At 38.7% G+C, this 12,837-nt stretch overlaps 1 protein-coding gene and 1 pseudogene across 2 annotated transcripts in view; both read left to right on the top strand.

Annotated features, from left to right (window-relative positions):
• Window positions 1-12,837, top strand: part of LOC107625872 (probably inactive receptor-like protein kinase At5g41680) — a 71,367-nt gene that overhangs the window by 41,710 nt on the left and 16,820 nt on the right. The window lies entirely within an intron of this gene.
• On the top strand, window positions 9,906-12,392 carry LOC148575279 (protein FAR1-RELATED SEQUENCE 5-like; annotated as a pseudogene).

Genomic DNA, 12,837 nt, shown 5'->3' with positions numbered 1-12,837 from the left:
TGACACCAAAAATGAAGAAATAAATAAGAAACTAGCTTTTGTTATTGTAATAATCTAGCTATTTGAAGACTTGTTTTTGCCAAAGGAATTTAGAGAAAGTTGCTTTGTAAGGGAGAATATGTTATCTTCTTTAGTACCACTTGATTGCATTCCTATTTTCTTCTCTCCTGCTTCGGCAATATTCTGCTGAAAATTAACAGACAATTTATTACAAAAGGCCAAGTAAATTTACGCAAAAGAAGTTGCTATAGCATGCAAATCAGGAACTAATAACTAATGTAGCAACATAACATTACAAAATTACACCTGTCACCTCCCTCTTCTTCGAGATGCATGCATGTTGTATTCTTAAACATGAGGTATTCTAGTCCAAATACTTATATCATAAATTTGCAAGAACTTTGAGGTTTGGGCCTATTCATAAACATCAAAGGTTCTAGTAGCTCCAAATTCTCATAGTCATATCCACATTACACATGGTAAATTCACACAATGATTATTACCACCCAGGGTATGTTAAATTTGATCACTCTTTAGCAAAAATGGAGGTGGTCGGGTACTTTAGCATCTTTAACTCTAATATCATTGTATTTTACTTGCATAATATGATTAAAACTTGGATAATAGAGATTTGTTATCAGTGATTTAGCATATTAAAATGAAGATTTAAACATTCTCAAAAAAAGTATAAAAAATTCATTGCAATAATCTAAATACAGCACAGGAACCAAAATAGCATTCCACAACATGTTAAATTATGTGGAAAAGAAACTTTCTGTAGGACCTCTCATAAACTAACTAAAGTATTTAGCATATGGCAGGATGCATAAACATTTGCAAGACCAGCTATTATTTATTAACCACACACAAGCCCTATATCCAGCACACAATTAAAACAGTAAAAACAGAATACTAAATTGTATAAAAGAACAAAATTTCAAGAGAAAGTATAGGGAGCCAATGACCTAAGCGTACAATGTGTACAATGAAGGTTTGGAAAGTATTAGAGATATTATTATTAGTGTTACATTGTCCTGTCAAGTTACGTTTTTGGGATGAGTGGTTTCAGGACATGGTATAAGAATTCCAGATCCAAAAGGTCAAGGGTTCGAACCTTGGTGAACCCAAAATTAGCTTTTTATAACATGAGATGTTTATTATCCTTGGTATCCGGATGGGTATCCCTGGTATCCGGATGGTTATTGTGCATAGTATAGGTGATGTTCATTTGATTCATAAACCAAAGATTTAGCCCATTGTACACATTGTACACTTAGGCCATTGGCTCCCTAGCACTACTCAAATTTCAATCACCAAAAGAGTATAAAGTCATACATAGGCAATAGATACATTCACAACTCACCACACATATCATTCTCTACCCCTCAACATCCACTAAATTCCTCCCGAAAAAATACAAAACACCAATCCAAAACATATTAAGATGCATACATGTAAATCTAAATTATTATTAACATATAGTAATACTATTTCCACAAATTAATCAACAATGCATAACATCTTTAGTATGAATCCAAATTGGAAAAAGCTGATTCTACCCTAAATTGAAATAGGTAAAGACGGCAGCAACAAATAATATACACGTACCAGATAGGAAAAACCCAGAATGGAGGTGCAGCGCGTTGCGGCGACAACTCTTCACAGCGGTATCGATGCGTCTTGCAGGCCTTTCCTTTACTTCACCCCCTTTTGTCCTGTGTTCTTGGCAAGAACGAAAACAAACCCCCAAAAATTGAAACCAAATCAAGAAGAAAAATCATGATGTGAACCAAATTGAAATCTGAAATGAAAAAGAAATGTTCCCCAAATTGAAAAGGAGATTTTTAGACAAACCAAACACATTAACTAAAATCGAAACCGAACCAACAAGAAAAACATTAGTGGGAACCAATTTCAATTCTGAAACAAAAAAGAAAACACAACAAAATTGAAGGAGGAATTTTTTACATACCAGTAATCTGAACCAAGAAGCTAAGCAGACCTAAGAATAGAACCAGAGGAAGGAGGGAGCAAATCGGCGATGGACCCACTGGCAAGGGAAGCACAATGCAACCGGTACTGACGGGTAGAGGGGAACGTCGGCAACGATTCTAGCGCGGAGGTGTGTTTCTTGTTTCTGCTCCTTTTCTGTTCGTGCGAGGTAGAAAACAAATCCCAAATCTGATTCTTGACTATATATACCCAATCAAGAAGAAAAACATCAATCTGAGCTAAACTGAAAAGTGAAACCAAGAAGAAAACTCAACCAAATTGAAAGAGGGATTAGCAAACCTAATGAAGTGGTGCGCGTAATCATGGAGGAAGGGCGGGGAAGTGGCTCAGTGATGGATACAACAATGGGGATGACGAGACTACTGGAATTGACGGAGGGGGAGCACCACGGCGGTGAGGATTCCAAAAAAGTGGTTTGCGCCCTCACACAATTGACTTCGCGAGAAAAAGGAGAGGATAACGCGCTATATGAATGAAGCTCTTATGAAATTGATTTCTAGCTTTCATTAGATTGCTACCAAGAGAGGAGAACGAGAATGAAGTTCTTACTGGGTGGGGTGGGTAGTGAAAGGGTAGGGCTTTTTTGAGGTTAGATTGAGAGATTGGTGAGCCATTGAGATTGGGTTTGCATTGGCTTGGGCTTGGGTTTGGGTTAGCAAGAATTTAGGGTTAGGTTTTATTTTTTTAAGGACTTAATTGTAATTTTATATTTTTATAGATTTAAATGTCTGTCAAATAAAAATTAAGGATATATTTGTCATTTTCATAAAAAATTTAAATATGATTTGGTTCAGATTATGTAAACCGATCGGATTGAATCGGATCTGATAATTATAATAAATCGATTTTATTTTGGTTTATTCAAAATATTTTATTGACCGGTTTAATATTTCGTCCAATAGTAATGTGACACGTATACTGTCTTTAAAAAAAGATATTTTTAATATGTTTATCAAAGTGGCCTCCTTATTTTAATATCGATTCCGCTAGATAAACAACGAAAAATATAAACAACGTGAATAATAGTCTAAAAATTTGGTCCAATCAAATTTAAAAAAAAACACTTCACCCAAATTACTCAACAAAAAAATCTCATTCAATAATTCAAAAATTTTAACCATTTATTATACTCTAATTTACCAAAGCACCTGTAACACCCTACCACACAAAGTCTTATACTTAAGTCATAAATTCGAGATAATAAAGTATTACGACCTCTAAAAATATAGGTGAAAAAGGGTTTTATCTAGGAGCCTTTTGAAAAAGAGTTAAAACAAAAGCGTTAAACAGAAAAGCGTAAGCAATAAACGTAAACCAAATGAGATAAGAGCAAAGTGACATATATATAGGAGAAGAGTTCCAAAAATACAGATAACAAGGCTTCTGACCCGTCTCGCGAAGTTAAAATCAGCCAGAGCATATATACATATATATACATAAATACATGAGAATCCCAAAAGAGCCCTAAAATACAGTTTACAAAACCTGTTTCTCCAAATCAACCTCTAAGAGGGATAAAGCATAATATACATATATAGTGGAGATATAAGAGTATCTGTATATACATCAAAAACCAAACTAAAGTCCCAAAAGCACAAAAGTCCTTCGCATTCAGAAGCTCCCAGTATGCCTCATCGAGGTGTCTCACGTCTTGCATCTGAAAACCACAAAATATGTATGGGGTGAGAGCCAAAGGTTCTCAGCATGGTAACAGTGCCCACATAACTAACATATAAGGTCCCGGGAAAGCCAGAGGCGATCCTAGAACTTCCGTCAATAGATTACAAACTTAAAACTATTCTTTACAACCATAAATAAGCCATAAACAAGGTGGGGTAGCTAAGGGTTCAAAATTATAACTCAAACCTAACTTGATCCTTTAGCTTCTCACCTTCCTCCGTTCCTCCAGAACTCCATAGCACAGACAAACAAAATATAGACAAAGCAAACACAAGTAGAATATAATTACAGCAGGTAGCAACTTTAGCAAGTAGGCATAATAATCACATAGACAAGTCCAATTAATGCACAACCATACAAAATAAATATATGCATATGTTGTATGCCTATCCTATGGCTGATGATATCATCTGTCGGTTATATAGCCAAATCCGACATGTCCTAGTAGTTAACCATGGACAGAAACACCCATTGCGGAGCAAGTGGGTCTGAGTTACAACCCTCTTACTACTACCCGCTTAACCCAGAGCAAGTGGAATTAAATCACTACTATTGCTACTACCCAGGCGGGTGTTTAAAAGCTCAACCTGGAGCAAGTGAAATAATCCACTACTGTTGCTACTACTCAGGCATCACAATCACTGACCTGTAGCAAGCGAGACGAACCACAATCCTTGCTACTGCCCAGGTATCTCAAACATACATTCATTCAGTCTAAAACAATCATCATTATTATCAAATCTCAAGCATTGACCCGGAGCAAGCGGGACGAACCACAATCCTTGCTACTGCCCAGGTATCACAAATATACATTCATTCATTAATTATTATATCATTATACATCATGAATTTAGCCACCGCTCACAGCATATATAACATTACAACACTTCCTTATTCAACATCATCTACTTTACCTCTTTCTTCATCGACAAGTTATCTTCCTCACAGCCCTAATCATACTTCACTACCCAAAAATTCACCTACCAGGCTTTAAACAAGAGCTACCAGGTTTTGAAAGTTGGAGGAATGCTTTTAAAAACAAAAAGTCATGTTTTGAAAAAACAGGGGTCCGCGTACCCATCCCTCTGCCCGCGTACGCATTCTCTCGCGTATGTAGGATATCTAACCCGAACAGAATGCCCGCCCCGCATGTGAGGCTCGCGTACGCGAGTTATGCAGGGTGACCAAAATTGTAAGTGCTACAGAATTTCAATTTTACACACCGAACTTTCGATGCACATAACTTTTTCATTTTAAAACATTTTTTATTCGTTCTTCGAACAGTGTAAACCTCTCGGGCCAAATTTTCATTCTGGATAAGTTTGATAAAAATCAAAGGTTTGGAGGCCAAGTTGTGGCTTATTGAAATTGGTCAAAAATAAAAAATTTCATTAACATTCCAAACCTCAACTTTCAAAACATACCAATTTTAAACCTTTCAAAACCAAACCAAACCTTACAGTATCAGCATCAAACCCTCCCAAATCATATTTCAATACTCCTTATTCATCCTTCAACCTATCGATTCTCCTCTTCCATCAATCTCAATTCAATAATTCAAGTTCAAACAATATTTCAATATACATAATCAATTATCTTTATCAAATACAATATCAACATCACAACCAACATGGCATCAACAACAATCTCAAATTCACTAATTATTATGCATATCAACCAATCTCAATCATCAACAACTTTGATATTTCAATCCTATCTTATGGTTAACTAGCCTAAGTTTTCACGACACATTATATTTTAGTTACGAGAAAGCGAAACCATACCTTGGCAGATTCTCCGTTAATCCCAGAACACCTCAAACGTTCACCGCACCACAAGCTCTACCACTCCAGCCCCTCACCAACAAACCCAGCCTCCATGGTTAACCTTCTAGCTTCCAATTTCTCAAATTGACTCCATTCAACAACGTACCAATTTCAATCTAACATCATAATTATCACTATAATCAATATAGAGTTCACTAATTCAATATTACACAAAGGTTTTGAGGGTACTTACCTGACCCACAGCTCAAGCAAGCTAGATCCGACATTACCCACAAGTTAATTCGAATCTAAACACCGAAATTACACAAAATTGAACCCAATTACTCATTGAATTTCGAAATTGGGAAGGAGAAATTGAAAAAAAGATGGGACTTTCTTACCTAATCAAGTACTGGACTTTGTAGAGCTCAATGCTGCGGTCGCGTGGCCGCAAACGATACAGCGATCGAAGCTCGGAGTAGGAAGTTATGGGAATTTGAATTGATTTCAAGGGTTTGTGCTTTCTTCTTTCGTTCTTCCCCTTTTCGCTGAACTTGTTCAGCGTTTCAGCATGCATGAGGAAGGAATCAGCTGAAGCTCATTTAATTAAGTGGATTAGATAGGTCTTTGGGCCCGTTTTGTGTCCGGTTTGTCTGGTTCGGTCTAATTTTGGACCAAATTCTTTAAAATTAGTGTCAAAATTCATATTTTAATTAATTCTACCTCATTAAACTATAAGATTCTATTTTCTAATTTCTTAAATTAATAATTAATTTATTGGCTAATTATTTATAAATTCGCGGGTTTTACAGCACCAGCTTTTCTCACAAACCCTCTTCTGTTGCCGCCGGATCTCCAACCAGCCCCCATCGTCACCCACAGGATCGTATCCTCCTCACCGCCGCTGGTTCGTCAACAATGACTCTCATCGGCATTTCTCTCCTCCAAACCAGAAACGAACAACACTGCCGGGCTCCTCCTCACCGTCACTGCTTGGCTTGCTATACACCGTCACTAGCGCTGCTCACCCCTAATGAAAATAACCATCCACTTAAGAGTGAAAATAATTATCCGTATATCTAGCAAAATTGAGCATCTAGCATATTTTAATTGTATATAACTAAACTCAATCCAATCAAATAACTATCCATATAAGAATTAAAATAACCATCTGCATACCTACTAAAATAATCATCCTGAACTAGCCATGATTGAATACCAAAACTTAAACTCAAGGAGACGGCAAACGAAAGGACAAAACTCATCGAAGCCCCCCGTGGGGAGAGTGGTATCGTCGTAGAGTTCTTGAATTTCTGGATCAACCGAGGGGAAAGGAAGCCGATGATGAGGTTGAACATGTAGATTCCGAGACCGTAGGAGACGATGTAGAAGCCTTGGATCAAGTATACGCGCAGAACGTAGATACAAGTGATGATCAAGGAACCAATCCAGCGGCGGAGCATGTGTGGAATGGTCTTATCGAGGAAATGTTAGTACTGCCACGACACCATGAATTTCCATCGCGATATGGCACCATCCGGTGAGAAATAGTCGGCGGAGGTGGAAGATATCGACGTCTGTGAGGGGTGCAAAACGGCGTCACTACCTGGGTTGGAAGAGAACCTGTTGCAACAGTAAGCGGGGCGGCAGTGTCAAGACCTTTGCGGCGACGACGATGACGGTTGCGGGAGAGACCGACGCCGTTGAGGGTGGATGTGGGGTGCAAAACGTATAATACGTGAATGTGTAATCGTACATAGTGGTTTAGGTGCTAATCCTAATGTTTTCAAATTTTAAAATCTGATAATAATTATTTAATTAATTAAGAATGTGATTTTTTTTATTTCAAATTTATCCTCTTTTTTTTAAATCGTTGTTCACGTTGTTCATTATATACATTGTTCCTCTATATTTTTCCTTCTAATATTCTACTAGACTGTGTTTGTTTCGAGAAACTAAAATATGAATATAGTCATATAGAGACACAAAATCGTGGTTAACAGATGATATATGAATAGAAATATTATGTCAGAGATATTGAATTAATGTATTTTATGTCTATTTTGACAAAAAAGACAAAAATATTAACAAGAGACACAACTTATTTTTTATTTTTTATTATTTTTATTAATTTTTATAATTATATTTTTTATTATGATATTTTTATTCTCAATTTTTTCAAATAAAAATAAATAAAATTTTTATATTTTATTTTAATTTATTATTAAATAAAATATAAAAATATTAATTTTTGTGTTTTTATTATTTGTATTTTATTCTCTTATTTTATCTTGCTCTCAAGAAGGCATCCTAATTCTTTTTATTCAACAACGCCGTGGAGATATAATAAAAAGGAAAAGCATAGGTAGACAATGAAAGGCGTACAGAGAATTTGTTTTTTGTGCCTGGAGGAGGACACGTGTGATGGTTGGTTTATAATGGAAAAGGCATTGAGGGTGTGGGATTTGATGTAGGCTTAGAAGGCTTACTATGGGTGAGCCTAGCCGATACTATTCATTAAGGAGAGATATGGAATCAGGACTGGATTTGATGGGTGAGTCATTGTGGCTGTGGGCTTTGAAAAAAAAACTTGTGGGTCAATTTCCAAAAAAGAATATTTATGAGTTAATGTGGGAAAAGGAAACAGTCTGCACCCACTTTGGCCGTAGCAAACGCGGCTGTCGCGTCTGCTTCCCTGATTCGAAGAGTGGTCATTGCCGGCGGCAGTTGCGTAGGTCTGGGCGCCGTGTCACGGACGCAGCCGTTTTCTTCAAGGAATCAAAACTCTGCCGCTGAAACAACGTATCACAGAATCCGCACTTTCTCCTTTTATTTTTCCTGTCAGATCTCAATTTTTCTCTGAAGATTGTCATTTTCCCGCGGAATTCGGTTCTCGCAGATACTGATACAGTTCAAAGTCAGGTGTGTAGTATTTTCTTTCCTTTATTTGAATTTATTTGTAAATTTGTGTTTAATGTGAGTGGTTTTACTACTGTGGGTTTTGTACTTTAATTGTAGCTTAAGGATACAGTTGGGGCCATGTTTGCATGGAGAGAACGCCGAAAAGGGAATTTGGAGTTTAGATTTTGTGATTTAGATTCAGAATCTATTCGGCTAGGGACAAATTTCTGTGCCGTGGATTATCAAATTTTAAAAAAAAATTATAGTATAGGTTCATACATAAGTGGAATTATAGCGTTGTGATGTTTTGATGTTTGATGACTCTGGATCACCGATCAGGATCGAAAAATAAAAAAGGATCAAGGGAATTTATTTTAGGCCTTATTACCATACATAGTTGAAGGTGTCTGATTTTCGTTTATTGGACCAATAGTCCAATAGGGATTAGACATGGTTATTGTTCTAGGCATGTGATTGGGGATTGGGGAACATCTTTGGATCAAATGAAGCTTTCCTCATTTCCAGAGTAAGCCGAACATCGTACTTGCTACACGATTATGACTACTCTGGTAGGGGACCTGCAAAAAGCTCCAACGCCAATGCAATTCTTTCAATTTATGTCTATCATACCTCTTCACTGATTGGATTTTGGAGGTGTCCTTTTTATTTCTATTGCCGCCACCATCTCTTTATTGTTCGTAGCCCCTAAGGGAATCTTTAGCTGTTATAGTTGGAAGCTATTAAAAGTATCAGCATTATCATTTAGTTGTGCTTGGCTGTTTATAGTTAGATACTGTTATTATTATACAGAAGAGATTCTGAAATTCTCTACAGCTAATGGATTTTTCTGTCATACTAATTTGTAAGTCGACAATAAATATTATGGAATTTTCTTGAATACTTTCAGAATATGAACTCATTTAAAAATCAAAACTTGTGTGTCTGTTGAAACAGAATATCCTGTGTTGTAACTTTGAGATGAGGTATGACATTGGCAATGTTTTTAAAATTTACCAATTGAGAAACTATGTAAGCCTTGAGAATTGGTGTTAGTAATCATTGGCTGCTGTAGTGATTAGGAGTGCAATTGCAAAGTTCATCTGTAACACGGCTGTTATGCTAGGGTTATGTATGTATTTCAGGTTGATGTGTTGTGTTTGTAATATTTCATGGAAAATATAATAGGATTAGAACTCAGCATGAGATTTCCTTGTCATGATCGAAATAATTTTCATTCATTTGTCAGAAATTTAATCTGAAGCTCCTTTTTTCGCATATGTTACTCATGATAGAGAAAGATCTTTGAGGACAGTTCTTGAAGGGAAGATCTATTCGTGAGGGAAACGGATGTCTCGGGCTTATGATGTAGTTGATTCTGCATAAGACGTTAGGGTGTTGTCCGTTACAGTGGTATGTGTTCATGGTTGTTTGGCTTTTTAAAATCTGTAGTATAATTTGACAAGAACTTTCATGGGCGGAGTGATTGACCGTAACTTGTTGCACGCTTTCATGTTTTCAGGCTAGAACTATGAACCGATAACTCTGATGGATTTCAATGGGATGTTTGGAGCCGAAGTGATAGAGTCGGATGAAAACCAGCTCCGATGGATATTGTGGCCGTGATTATGCGAGTGACGAAGATGGTGATGAGGATGAAGGTGGTGAGTGCTGTGGTGGTGAGGAAGGTGACCCAAAAGGTCGCAGAGAAGATGAACATGGTAATTTCTCAGGTGGTGCCAGTCATATAGGGGATGATGAGAAAATTCTTCCAGTTGTCGCAGAGGATTTTCTGGGCAGAGAGTTTGTTGGGGAGGAGGATGCCTATCTTGCGTACAAGGAGTTTGCTAGAATAAGGAGTTTTGGGGTCCGCAAGGTCGATGTGGGGCGTGTTGACGGGGTTTTGGTCAGGAGAGATTTTTTCTGCCACCGACAAGGCACAAGACATCCTAAGCACTATGACTGTCCTGAGTGAGTTAGGGAGGAGAGGTTGGAGAGTCGAACCGACTGCAAGGCGAAGTTGAAGATTTACTATGATGTGCAACGCAGTGTGTGGAAGGTCAGGACCATCTTCGGTGAGCACAACCACGAGCTTGCTCTGGCCATGTTTTCCCACCTCCTGCCTAGCCATCGCAAGATGAGTAATGGTGACAAAGCACAAGTTGATAGCATGAAACAGTTTGGGATACCAATCTCAAAGATAATGGCTTACATGGCTGGTCAATCTGGAGGGTATGGAATGCTGCAATTTACAAAGCGTGATTTGTATAATTACGTACACGGCCAAAGGTTGGCCCAAATCAGTGATGGCGATGCTGCAGCAACAGTCAGTTACTTGGAGGGAAAGGCGAACGCCGATATGACGACTGTCGCACGTTACACGCAAACTGCCGATAATCAGCTGGGGTGCCTTTTCTGGGTCGACGGTGAGATGATGTCGGACTATCAGTTATTTGGAGATGTTCTGGCTTTTGATTCGACGTATCGGTCTAATAAGTACAAGAAACTGCTTGTAGTGTTCTCCGAGTCAAATCACCACAAACAGACAACCATTTTTGGATTTGCACTCCTGGAGGATAAAGAAGTTCGTAGTTACCGGTGGCTACTGTTAAATCTTGTAGACGTAATGGGAGAGAAGACGTCGTGTGTTGTTGTCACGGATGGGGACAAAGCGATGCGCGCAGCCATCGCGGAGGTGTTCCCGGCAGCTAGGCACCGGCTGTTTGGGTGGCACTTCGAGAAAAACTGTGTTCAGAGGGTTAAGGATACCGAATTTCGGAAGGTCTTTAAGAAGGCTATCTATGCGAACTTCAAGGTAGATGACTTCGAGGAATATTGGAAGACGGCGGTGGAGTCACTTGGCCTACAAAATAATAGTTGGGTTCAAAGCACATACGAGGTCAAAGAAAGTTGGGCAACAGCATATCTCCGGGGCACGTTCTGTGCGGGATACAGGACAACCGCAAGGTTTGAGGGGATTAATGCATACATAAAGGGGTTCCTAAAATCCACTGATAGCATTTTGGAGCTGGTGCACAGCTTAGATCGCGTTGTAAAGGATTATCGAAACAACGAAGTCACGGCACAGTTCTATTCTACGTACTATAGCCCCGCGTTAACAACCTGACTTAACTCAATAGAGCTTTTTACATCAAAACTGTACACGCGGGCAGTTTTTAGAGGTGAAAAAACAAATCAAGGGTGTTACAACCTTGCTGTTTCGTGGGAGAGACAGCATCAGCACAACGATTGTCTACAAGTTTTCAAGGATGGGCGCCCCTGGTAGGATTCACAAGGTTTTGTTCGACCCCGATGACAAAAAAATTCAGTGCAACTGTTCGATGTGGAATAGTGAGGGTATTCCATGTAGTCACATATTCTGCGTGATGAAATACGAGGATTTGGAACAAATATCAGACAGCCTTATAATGAGAAGATGGTGTAAGGATGCAAAGGATTCCAGATGGATGCCGTTGACTACGAGACCTAGACATGAGGGTCGCATGCTTAGGTATGTCGTACTTTGTTCGGCCACAAGCTTGGTTCTGAGGAGGCAAAGACTTTGAATTCGCTAGGGAGAGCATTGTGAGTCTAATAGAGAAGCTATGTCATAGAGTTTATGAGAGGGCAGACGGTCAGCCAGGTATGTCGGTGTGGTGCGTGATGAAGGACCCGGTTGTGGCAAGAACAAAAGGTGCCCCTAAGAGGGCGAAGGAGTTCGACCAAAGTAGTCAACCCGACGTCCGAGGGAAGAGACGTTGCTGCACCAAGTGTGGCATTTCCGGGCATACGAAAAGGACATGCAGCAGGAACTATGCACGAGGTGTTTCTGGGGTAGGTAATGGGGTCTCCCCCACGTGTGGCAACGGTTCGCATCACGGCTCTGCAGCCGCTTCAGCGTCGCTTCCGACAGAGCTCGACGATGCGTATGAGGTAATTTTATCCATCAACTTGCCCAGATCAATGGGTTGCTTCTCAGGTTGCACGTTTGTGTGCAATTGTGAGATTAGTTTCGTGGATCAGATCATACCGTAGACCTTAGTCTTGTTTTACAGTGAAATAATTTGGTAGATTCCTTACTTTTGACTATGTTGCGTGTTATTCCCTGGGTTAGAAGACCATCAGTGATGTTATTTGTGAGTAGGAGTTGTTTGAACCTTGCATTTGCCCAACAGAGTAATAATTGGCTAGGTGTATCAGTCTTGGTGGATAGTGCTTGTTAAACTATTGTTCAGGATGCAATGCGTAACGACCCAATTTTCAGTACGCCTAGGACATACCAGAAACTGAGTGCTACCAATTTGTCATCCTAATTATTATCTATTATTTATTATATGAGCCTGATTCGTTGTTAAAAGTGTAGTTAGTTAGCGAGGTATTTTTTTTTTTTAAAACGTTTGAATTAATAAACAGAATCACTTATAATCAATTCACAAATAATAACAGGTAAAACAGTTATAAACAACCACACATAAATACA

This window comes from Arachis ipaensis, chromosome B2, assembly GCF_059453495.1.
Source record: "Arachis ipaensis isolate K30076 ecotype BB chromosome B2, ASM5945349v1, whole genome shotgun sequence".
Classification (NCBI taxonomy): Eukaryota; Viridiplantae; Streptophyta; class Magnoliopsida; order Fabales; family Fabaceae; genus Arachis; species Arachis ipaensis.
The sequence above is the reverse complement of the archived record's forward strand: the minus strand, read 5'-3'. Positions and strand labels throughout refer to the sequence as shown.